Here is a 12,405-nt window from a genome sequence, read left to right as displayed (position 1 = left end):
CAAAATATGTCAAATATTAATTAGAAATGCAGCCAACTCACAACTCTTATGATTGGCTTCCAGGTTACAATCCTATCAATCATCACCAGTAAAAATCATGTCATCAACATATAATAAAAGCAGAATGTGACTGGTCGAAGTGCATCGAAAGAATAAGGTAGAGTCATGATGACTAGGTGTAAAGCCAAGAGAGGCAACAACAATGAAAAGCCTCTCAAACTAGGCACGAGGTGCCTATTTGAGACCATAAAGTGCATTCTTGAGTTTGCAAACATATCCAAGACGATGAGAAAGACCGAGTAAAGGAACCATATAAACGTCTTCTTGAAGATTCCCATTCAAGAAGACATTTTTAACATCCAACTGAGAGAGACTCTACTGATGAACAGATGCAATAACAATAAGTGTACGAACAGTGGTCATCTTACCAACATGAGCAAATGTCTCATAATCTAGACCATATTGCTAAGTAAATCCTTTTGCAACTAATCTAGCCTTGTAATGTTCAATCGAAACAAGAGATTTGGTTTTGATCTTATAAACCCAACGAGAACCAATAGCATGTTTACCTAGAGGCAGCGGAACCAAGTCATAAGTGTCTGTCTTATGTAGAGTAGCTAGAAAGTTCATCAATCATAGCTTGTTGCCAAAAAGGATCTAGAATAGCTTATTTATAGGAAGATGGTTTAGAAATTTTGTGAATAGAAGTTAAGAAATAATGAAAGGAATCCGAATAATAAGGATAAGCAAAATCAGATAATTGAGTGGAGTTACGAATATGTTAGAGGATAGCGAGGTAGAGGCGGAGAAGGAGCAGGAGTAGGATCAATAGTCTCAGGCAATGCTTGAAAGGCCATAAAAGAAGTAGGGACATTTTGAGTCGATGCACATGATCTGTAGCGCATGAAGGACAAACCGTACATGAGGTATGGGAAAGAGAGCTATCAATATCATCAGAAAATGGGTCAATATGAATAAGGTCAGACTTTGTCATGCATGAGTATTATTAGAAATTGAGAAGAATGTGATATGTTCAAGAAACACAATATGACGAGAAACATATAATTTTTGATTGATGGGATCAAAACAACGATAACCCTTTTGGCTCTCCCCATAACCTTGTTGAGCCAACTTGTTCATATTAATTAAGTTTTAATGATTAACAAAAAGAGAATTTTTAATGTACAAATTATAGTATTTTTGGTGATTAACAAAAAGAGTATTTTTCTTAAATATATTAATTGTAGTATCGAATTACATTTTATTAATTTATAAAATATTTTTTTCATTAATTTATAGAATATTTTCATAGCATATGCATTATCAAAAATATTATTTTTAATATTAATTTTTTAAATATTTTTTATAGCATATGTATTATCAAAAATATTATTTTCTATTAAAAATATTTTTTTAAATATATTTTAAATGGATTTATAAAGTATTTTTTTAACTATGTATAACAAAACCAATTACATGCCCCATGGTTTGATCCTACAACCTCAAACTATCTAAGCCTTCTCTTACTAACTAATCTACAAGCTCTTTTGATTATTTGAGTGTACATATTAAATTTAAATTATACTAAATTTTTCCTACTATAACGGTCAGATTTTTTACCATTGGAAAAATAGTTAAAATGCATATAAATACCCTTTAAACTCATTTTTTGAATATTTAAGTACTTACATTACATATTCAAATCACCCGAAAGCTTTCAAACGCTCTCAAGCAAAGCATCTTAGCAATCCGAGCCTCTCGAAGTATTATTACACATCCACAGAAGAGCCACAAGGTAAGAGAAAAAAAGTTTTTCAAGTCTTCTACGATAAATCCGAACTTCTCTATTTGAGGTTATAAATTTATTTATTTATTTAAATATTAGTGCCTTGTATAATTTATTTTTAATTGCTTATTTGTGTTCAAGTGTGGACAAATTATTTGTAAACATTTAAATTATTATTGAGAATTATATAGGTTTCCTAAAACCATTAAAATCTATATGAATCTAGTTTCCAAGATAAGATAGGGAGAAAACCTCAGTGTAGTGGTTGTCTAGAACCTGTTATAATCTAGGTGTGTATTTAGTTTTCAAGATAAACTAGTGTGAAAACCTTGGTGATTTTGATTTAGTGGAACTCTAAGGGTGGTTAGACCTTGGGATAGTGGATTAGCTGTGTGTGAAAACACTGAACCACTATAAATTGTGTTGTGCCTCATATTATTTATTCTTGTTATATTTTATGGCTTGCATTAATTATTAATCTCAAACATAATTTATTATATTTATTAAATATATATTCTTAAATAAAATCATTAATCAAGAATATTTATTAAAAGGGAAAAATTTTTTTATTACTCAATTCACCACCCCCTTTTGAGTAGCCATACCCTAAGGGACTAACAAACCTAAAAAGACACAAATAGCAAAACGGGAAGTCAACTTACTACTTCTACTTTAGGACGAGGAACAAAACAAGTACAACAAAAAATTTTCAATAAGAAATAATTAGGATGATGCCCAAACAATATTTTAAAGAGGGACAAACCTGAAGTGTGAGAAGATGGAATCTTTTTAATTAAAGAAACATCAGTGAGAACTGCTTCTCCCCAAAATTCACTAAGAACATTGGTAGACAAGAGAAGAGAACGAGCAGTCTCTACAATGTGTCTATGCTTTCGTTCAGTAACACTATTTTGTTGCAGGGTGTCAGTACAAGAAGTTTGGTGAATTGTCCCATCAGAAACAAGCAATGCAGAAAAATCAATAGATGTATAATCCACACCCAAGTCACACACCGAAAGCACTTAATTACAACAGAATGTTGAGTTTTAACAAGTGCTCTAAACAAACAATAAATAGAAAGAAAGTCATTGCATTGTTTCATAAGATAAACCTAACAATAACGACTATAATCATAAATAAAAGAGACATAATATCTAGACCCTCATTTTGTAGCAATAGAAGCAGGTCCCCACACATGAGCATAAACAAGATCAAATGGTTCAACTGAACTAGAAACACTATGAGGAAAAGGTAAAGCAGAAAATTTAGCTAATTGGCAACCACTATAATTAGAAATGTCATGAGTTTGCAAATCGCCCAGATAACCCTTAGAAACTAAAAATTTTAACCAATTAGCGAAAACATGTCCAAGGCGAGAATGTCACAAATAAACACTAGAAGAAGAGGAATTCAAAGAGAAAGATGACAAATCAACACCAAAGGCTGCAACATGCGGTGGTCTCAGATTGTCCAAAACATATAGCCCTCATTATCTAAGACTTATCCCAATCAGCTTCTGAGATCGAGGATCCTGTACACAGTAAGCAGTAGAAGAAAATTGAACCAAGTAACCAGAATCACATAACTGACCAACAGAGATAATGTAATACCCAAGACATTTGTAAGCTCCGGTAATTTAATAAATAAGAAATGTCCAAAGAACTCGCAAGAGTCCGAGACTAAAACCCCTATTCTAAGAAAAATCAGGTAAAAATGTAATTTCTCAAAATATTAGAAAAACATTTTAGGAGACGCTAAATGATGAAATGAACATCTTTTAGGAAATCAGGGGTTAAAATAAGAAGCTACACAGATGGTTAAAATATCAAAAATTTCAGGGGTTAAAGCATAAAAATATCAAACTTTAGGCCAAAGCGTAATTATTGAAAACCTTCAACAAAACTCGCCGGAGTAACCAAACGGACCAACTGTCGGCTGGAAATGGCCATCATGAACCCTCAAGCCTAGGCATGAGGCGGAAAGTGTGGTGGAAGGAGATTGGCCCATTTCTTCTATAAATTTGGACTTTGGGATAAGGATGAAGGAAACGTAAGGGATTAAGGCAAACCCATGCTGTTTTGAGGGGATAACCATGTTCTTAGAAGTGTGAGGGACATTCTGAAAGAAAGAATAAGTGTTTTCACCAGAAAATAAGGAAGAAAACGGGTTACCGAAGTTGCAAGAACACGCGTAGAAAACTGAGCGTGGGTCACCTGAAACAGCACAGTAAGTTAAATTTTAAGTTATAATCCTGTAGAGAAGAGAAAGAGGGAGTTGTAGGTTCAAACAAGGAGCAAAATGGAGTTAAAATGAGTAAAAAAAATGCAAAAAACATAGGGCTGGCCGTCATCTTGTTAGACGCGACCAAGGAAGACAATCAACGCATGCGGGCGCGTGGGGATTCTTCTGGCGAGGCGTGGGGGCACGTGCAAGCTTCGTTGTACCTAAAAATTTCCAAAAAATATACATTTAATTGTTATCTATAATCTTATATAAAAACATTTAACATTTGGTTTTTGAAAATATGTGTTTTATGTAGAAAAACTCAACAGGCTGCCGTGAACAGTACCCGAGTCAGATCGCTGAAATGAGTGATTCATGTTTGTAAACTCTTGCATCTCTTGCATATTTTATCTACATTTGGGTGGCCTGCATTTCATTTATTTACCTTTATATCGTATTTTATATATTTGAGTACACATCACTACATTCATGGCTAGTGACTTGAGATGGTCTGCATCATCTACGTGGTCTTGGACCACATAATTCCAAGTCAATAATGGCTATGGCTTTATGATAACATGATGGTCGGTATGGGTGATTGCAATACGTTGGCGTCACTACCATTGAGTTACTTCATGACATTCTGCATAATGCATTTGCACGCATTATAATATTGAGTCATCTCACTTAGATATTTGTATCTAATTTGAATGTTTATACCCTTGAAATATTCAACATTCTGGGCACAATGACAGGTACCTCAGGCCCAAGCAATGATAAAGGAAAAACAACTTATTGCTATTTTTACCATGTTTTATAAACATGTGAGATTGTAAACTAAGCATTTAAATAACCACCTTGTTATACTACAAATTTTTATTTGGGTGTAGTAAGATTTATTCTTTATGATAAAATTAAAGAATCTAAGTATGGTGACTTTTAAGTAATGTATTCATGATCCATGTTTAAATTCCAAAAGGAAACATTATTCAATCCCAAGTTCATTTAGCCATTTGCAAGAAGGAAAATAAGTTAAGACTATTTTTACCATTTTCTACTAAAAAGATGGTCTCTGGAAAGTTCATTTCCATAAGGAAATATGAATGGTTAAATGGTTATTACTTCAGGGGTGGAATTATGTACTTACAAACTATTCTTGTAATCATCAATATTAAGGAACCTGTGGCTCATATCTTCATATGTTGGGTCTTCCATATTTAAACAACATGTGAACTTGTGCTGTTCTCATTATAAAGAAGAAAGTAGAGATTTCTCTCCGTGGTATTGTTTTGGACACTTGAATATAAATTATGGAATTCCAAGGTACATGATAGTAATGGGTTTGAAAGTTACCAACTTAAATAATTTTTTCCACACGTGTGGAACCAAGATTTATTATTCTAAAAATAAAGGAAATAATGTTTCTTAAACTGTTTTAAAGGAAAAAAGAAAAAGATAACTATTCATTTTTTAAGATTAATTAACGCCTCCTACATTTAAATTTTGAACTTAATTCGCTGGGACTCATGGCGCGTTACAAATAAGATTGAAGGTAAGAAATGGAACACAATATACAACTGAATGTGATAAATTATGTGTGTTAATAGAACCAACACCTACCAAGGGCAATGGGGTGCCATCGACAGTCATAATAGATAGGGGTGTGCAATTGGTTATAACCGAACCGAACCGATCAAAAAATATTAATCAAAGCGAACCAAATCGCATGTAATAATCGAACCGAACCGACCGATTAATTATAACTAATCGAACTAATCGAAACCGAACTAACCAAAATCTAAACTAAGTTAATCAAACTGATAGCCGATAACCGATTATGCAAAATTAATATAGAAACAAACTGATTTGCAAAAATGAAATACAAATCTCACTGAAAGTTAAATCAATTTGTGCAAAATCAGTATAAAACAACATCCATTGATACAGAAAAATGCAAAATCATTTAGAGATTGAGAGAATACAAATCAATTTGTGCGAAAAAAGGAAATACAAACGAAAAATCCATAATGCAAATGAAGAAATATCAAGAAACTAATCTCACTAAAAGTCAAAAAAATTGAAAAATTAAAACCCTAACCTAACATCAATACTAACCTCTGTCTGACGGCCGATCATCCAAGCAGAAGGAAAGGAAGAAACAAAGAGACAAAGGGGATAGCGATCGGCTAAGGGAAAGGCGTCAGTCTGGGTTCGATGAATGGGACGATTATCAGCAAAAGGAAAGGCGGGAGGGGGGGTTGACTGCTGATGGCAAAGGGAAAGGTGTCGAAGGTGGAGGCGACAACGATGGTGACGGAAAAAGGGTTTCTCTCTCTATTGGTGTTGGTTTTTCTCGGAGTCTCGCGTCCGTCTCGGTCTAGCCTTCCAGTTCCCAGGTGAGTGAGTCTCTGCCTCGGGTGCTGCAACGTCGATGTCGGCATCGGAGGAGGCGATGCTGCCGTCGTGCCAGAGCGTTGAAGACGATAGAAGGGAGAGGGTGGAGTGAATGGAAGGATTGATTTGATCCTTCCGCTTTCTAATCGGGTCTTCTCTCCTCTGAGTCTTTGTTTGTCATTTGGGGTTGGGGATATTTTCATTTGCTTTTATTGTAAACCCAAAACTATGTCGTTTTTGGAAGTTCGGTTCGATTTTGATTATTTCAATTATTTCAAGCAAAAAATCGAATCGAACACCGAAAACCGAATTTTCCAAAAAATTTAATCGAATTGTAATTTTGAAAAAAAATAACCAAACCGAACCGACCGAACTTGTCAGTTCGGTTCGATTACTTCAGTTTAACCAAAATTGTCCTCACCCCTAATAATAGACAGAGATGAGTTAGAGGGACACAAGGAATAAAAAGGTGTTAAGTTAGATGACATGTTCTTGGAAGCACCTGAGTCAAAGATCCATGAGGAGGAAATACCTGAGGGACGTTGGGATGACAAACTTGCATGAGTAGAGGCTAACATAGCATGTGGTTGTGTGGCTAGGAACTTCTGAAACTGCTCTGCTAAAGCAGTCAACAAGGGACTAGAGGAAAATGGTGCTCCAAGTATAGAAAAGTTACAAGGTGGCACGGTAGCTACTGTGTTAGCATTGGGATAATAAAATCACTGTTGTGATTGTTGTTGGCTCTGTGAAGATTTTTGTTTCTTTAATAATTTAGGATAGTGAGACTTCCATTGTCCCTTTTAATGGCAAAAGCTACACTCATCAATAACAACCCGCACATAACCTTTATTCTGATTCTAAATAAATGATCGAGAGGATACAGTCAATACTGAGGTGCAGATGGGGGAAGAGATATCTCTCATGTCAGAGATTTCAAATGTGTTTCCTCAACCACAAGTTCACTAACAACTGAATCAATTAAGGGAAGTGGAGTGCGATGCAAGATAGAGCCTCAAAGTCCCTCAAAATGACCATGAAGTTGCCATAAAAAACTGAACCAATTGTTGTTATTCTATATAAGTAATGTAATCTTGACATGCTTTTAGTCCTGTCGATTTTGTAAGCGTCAATACATTCCAAATCAAGGTCATAGCAATATAAAACTCCAAAATATTCATATTTTTCTGTTGTAAAACTCATATATTATTCTTTAACTAATATCATTTTGCAAATTTAGAGTTAGTGTATAACTTTTGCAAATGATCCCAAATCTTCTTTGTTGTTTCGTACTTTGCCAGCTATGTACTAATGGAATGCTCAATAGAATTGTAAATCTAAGTAAGAATTTTTGCATTATTTGATTCCCAAGTATCTTACTCTGTCACATAATTAGTAGCAGTACTCTAAGGTTGCACAACAATTCTACTAATATATTGTCATAATTTTTTACTTTTAAGAATTTTTTTTATCATGGTACTTCAATACAAATAATTTTGGATAATGCTATTCAGCTCGAAGTGGTGCTCGAAGAAGTGCCACCCCATAGATATCGCGAAATTACCTCCAAAATATCGCGATATTTTCAGTGAAGAAAGGGCAGCTGAAATTTCAAATTTCAAATTATTTTCTCTCTCTCTCTCTCATATTCTCTGCCTGACCCATCCCATTCAACCTTTCCTATCTGACTCAATCTCTCACTCTCTTCTTTCTCTTTCTCACAGTCCCCTTTCTCTCTCTCTCTCTCTCACTCACTCATATTCTCTGCCTGACCCATGCTCCCCTTCAAAGAGGCTTGTTCATCCCTTCTTTTTGTTAAGGCCATCTCTCTCTCTCTCTTTCTCTCCTGCGCGTCCGACTGAGCCTCTGGTCTCCCTTGGGCTCGTTCCGGCCATCTCTCGCTCTCCAGCCCCTACTATAGTGTCTCCAGCATCCCTTGGCTCGATCTTTGTCCGATCTACAATGAGGTATGTCTTTAGTTTTACAAAAAATGATTTTCAGCAAAGGTATATGTGAGTGTTGGGTTTGGCCGAAAATTTAAGTTAGATCTATGGAGATTCGGTCGTTAGATCTTGTTGGTTTTTGGGTATGTTTTTCAATGGGCATAAGAGTGTTGGGTGGTTGCCTCGGATCGCCGGAAACCACCGGCCACGGTGGCCGGTGGCGGCTGGCAGTGTGTTTAAATGGGTTTTGGATTTGGCCGAAACTTTAAACTTAGATCTACAGAGTTTCAGCCGTTTGATCTTGCTGATTTTTGGGTATGTTGGTTGATGGGCCCTTGGGTATTGACTGGTTATCTCTGATTGTCGGAAACCACCGGTTACGGTGGTTGGTGGTGGTTGGCAGTATATTTTTAAGTTTGGCCGAAAATTAAAACTCAGATCTACTAAAATCTAACCATTATATTTGTCCCATTTTTTTGTATGTTAACTCTCTTAACTTGGTGTTTCTGATGGTAGGCTCTTATCGTGAGAAGTTTTGGCTGGCGATGGTTGTCGGAGGCGTTGGTGGTGACTGTTACATATGTAAATATATTTATATATTCACTTTTCTCTTTTGTAATTATTTTAATTTATATTGTAATTGTTAATATTTAATTATAAATTTGTATTGAAAATGTTGAAGTTAATATTGAATTGGTGGTATTTGAATATTGTGAAGGTTAAAATTAAATTGAATTGGATGAAATTTAAATGTGAATAAATTAAATTAGTTTGTATTTGTTTTGTGAATTTTTAAATTAAAATTATTAAGTTTAGTTAAGAATTGAATGGGAAGTGGTTATTGTTAATTTTATTTGAATTTAAATAATTATTAATGTTTTTATATATTTTAAATTTATATTAAATAAAATTTTAAAAAATAATCAAATAATTTCATGTGATGCATAGAGATTGAGTTGTACCTTTTTAATTTTTTTTAACCAAATGGAGAAACACCACGAGAAGTACTAATTGTTCAAAAATTTGTTCATTTGAGTTTAGTTTTATTTTAATTTATCAAACAAATAATGCATTTCTCTTAATTAAAATTTTTATTCTTTTAAAAATTTTATTTAGTACTAAGATCCATAAATTATATATATATACATAATGAGTATTATTAAATCATAAAAAATATAAAATGAAAGACATTTTTTGTAAATAATGGACTTACCAACTCATTCCCCACCTTGATGGTAGAGTAAATGAAAAAAATACTCCTTACAAATACTTGTGTTTTGGTAAATGAAAAAAAAAAATTAATTAAAAACATATTTTCCTTGATTTAAAGTAAGAGAATTAGGAAATTATTTTTAAAATGAAAAAAAAAAAGATGAATCCAATTGGTGGATGTGAATATCAATTCAGCCATGTTAAGTGACTTTTTTTTTTTGTACGAGTAAAGAATTTTCTTTTTAATAAAATGTATAATACATTAAGCGTTTATTTACTATATATTATTACATCATTTACAAAAAAATCGTTTCTATTGTTAATTTTCAGATTAATAAAATTTAAATTTAACTTCATACACATTAATAAATATAAATATAAATTTGATATTGAGCTAATTTTAAAATATATATACACATTAATAAATATTTAAATTTAAATAAAATTAACAATAACTACATAGCATTCAATTCTTAAATAAACTTAATAATTTCAATTCAAATATTCACAAATCAAATACAAACCAATTCAATTTTTTAACATTTAAATTTAAACCAATCCAATTTAATTTTAACCTTCACAATATTTAAATATCACCAATTCAATACAAATTCAATATTAACTTCAACATCTTCAATACAAATTTATAATTAAATATTAACATTTATAATATAAATTAAAATAATTACAAAAGAGAAAAGAGAATATTAAATATATATATAAATACCTGTATATATGTAACCGCCACTACCAACGCCTCCGACGATTACTGCCGGCCGAAACTTCCCACGATCAGAGCCTACCATCAGAAACATCAAGTCAAGAGAGTTAACATACAAAAAAATGGGACAAATTTAACAGTTAGATTTTAGTAGATCTGAGTTTTAATTTTCAACCAAACTTAAAAATACACTGCCAGGCACCACCGGCCACCGTAACCAGTGGTTTCCGACGATCAGAGATAACCAGCCGATACCCAAAGGCCCATCAACCAATATACCCAAAAACCAGCAAGATCAAACGGCTGAAACTCCGTAGATCTAAGCTTAAAGTTTTGGCCAAACCCAAAACCCATTTAAACACACTGCCAATCGCCACCGACTACCGTGGCTGGTGGTTTTTGGCCATCTGAGGCAACCACCCAACACTCTTATGCCCATTGACAAACATACCCAAAAACCAACAAGATCCAATGACTGAATCTCCATAGATCTAAGCTTAAATCTTTGGCCAAACTCAACACTCACATATACCTTTGTTGAAAATCATTTTTTGTAAAACTAGAGACATATCTCATTGTAGATCGAACAAGAATCGAGCCAAGGGATGCTGGAGACACTGTAGCAGGGGCTGGAGAGTGAGAGATGGCTGGAACGAGCCCAAAGGAGATCGGTGGGCTCGGTCGGACGCACATGAGAAATAGAGAGATGGCCTTAACAAGAGAAAGAGAGGAACAAGCCTCTTCTAAGGGGAGCATGAGTCAGGCAGAGAATATGAGAGAGAGAGAGAAATGAGGCTGTGAGAGAGAGAAAGAAGAGAATGAGAAGAGAGTGAGAGATTTAGCCGGATAAGGAAGGTTGAAATGGGGTCATTTCTATAAATTGAACTATGGGTAAAATGGTAATTCCATCTTGGGTGGCACTTTTTCGGGCACCATTTCGGGCCGAATAGTATTATCCAATAATTTTTTCCATTTAACCTTACAGTAATGGATTGAATTGAATTATCTCTTTCAGTTGTCAATAACACACAAACAACCAATACTTTGCCTCAAACCACAAGTAAACTAATTCACACAGCGCATTGAATCCAAATAATTTCAATACGAAGATAAAATAATGCCAAAAGACCAATAAACAAAATTCCAATTGAGAGCGACTCAGACGGTACTGAATTTGGATCAAATCTGGACAAAAAATAAACTAGATCTGTTTGGCAGATTTGACGGGTCGGATCGGCCAGATCTGGGTTTGAAACTTCGAAGCTTCTTAAACTTCTTCAATGGCTGTTGATGGCAGAAGCAACGGAGGAGGAAGGAAGCTTGCAACAACAGCCGGCAAGGCGAAGAAGAAGACGGCGAAGGGGCGAACGGCGACGGTCGAGCAAGAGACCAAAGTGGCCGGCGAGGGGGAAAGAGGCGGTCGGACGATCTGCCGTAGGAGGAAGATGAACGGCGGTTGAAGATGGTGGCGCTTGCGGCAGTGGCGGTCGGACGGGAGGGCAATCGACGAAGGTGATTCGAAGCAGAAGAAGACGAGGCAGGAGAGGCAGAATCGTATCTGAGGTCTGAGAGTCCCAAAGATGAGTTCAAATCGAGAGGGAGTAGAGAACCGAACAGAGAAAGCACACAAGCGGCCCGGCGTTTGATGGTGGCGGCGAAGCCGGCCGTAAACGGCAGCAACAACGGCGGTGACGGTCGACGGCGGCTCTAAGGAGCGGCGACGTCAGACAGTGAAGGGCGTCAACAATGGCGGGAGAAGAAGAAGATGTTGATGATACAAATCAGCGACGAATGTGATTCAATGGCTCTGATACTATATATGTGAGAAATCAAAAACCAAAGTGATTTGTGTAAACCAAATTCAAAGAAGAAGAACAAACAGACGAAGAAGAACAAAGAGCCACTCAAGCTAGGGTTAAATTAGAACATAAAGAGAATATACTAATTAAAAAATACGAAGTACGCTAATGTACGCTAACAAACAGATACCAAATTCAATGAGATGGTAAAATACATTATTACATATTAATATTCTAGTTGCTTCCGTGGGTTTAGCATACAATACACACCGTATATAGCAAGCACCAATCAGGGTCTCAATTTGAGGCCCGCCCCGCCCCGACCAATTT

General features: G+C 35.1%; 1 long non-coding RNA gene across 1 annotated transcript; it reads right to left on the bottom strand.

The window, feature by feature from the left end:
- Positions 1 to 3,067: 3,067 nt before the first annotated feature.
- On the bottom strand, positions 3,068 to 12,199 carry LOC127795573 (uncharacterized). Its single transcript, XR_008021831.1, has 3 exons — positions 10,809 to 12,199; positions 10,283 to 10,354; positions 3,068 to 4,230 (listed from the first exon to the last, which is right to left on the bottom strand). It is a non-coding gene; the product is annotated as an uncharacterized LOC127795573 (long non-coding RNA).
- Positions 12,200 to 12,405: the final 206 nt, after the last annotated feature.

This window comes from Diospyros lotus, chromosome 2, assembly GCF_014633365.1.
Source record: "Diospyros lotus cultivar Yz01 chromosome 2, ASM1463336v1, whole genome shotgun sequence".
NCBI lineage: Eukaryota > Viridiplantae > Streptophyta > Magnoliopsida > Ericales > Ebenaceae > Diospyros > Diospyros lotus.
Note: the sequence above shows the minus strand (reverse complement) of the source record. Positions and strands in the feature narration are given on the sequence as shown.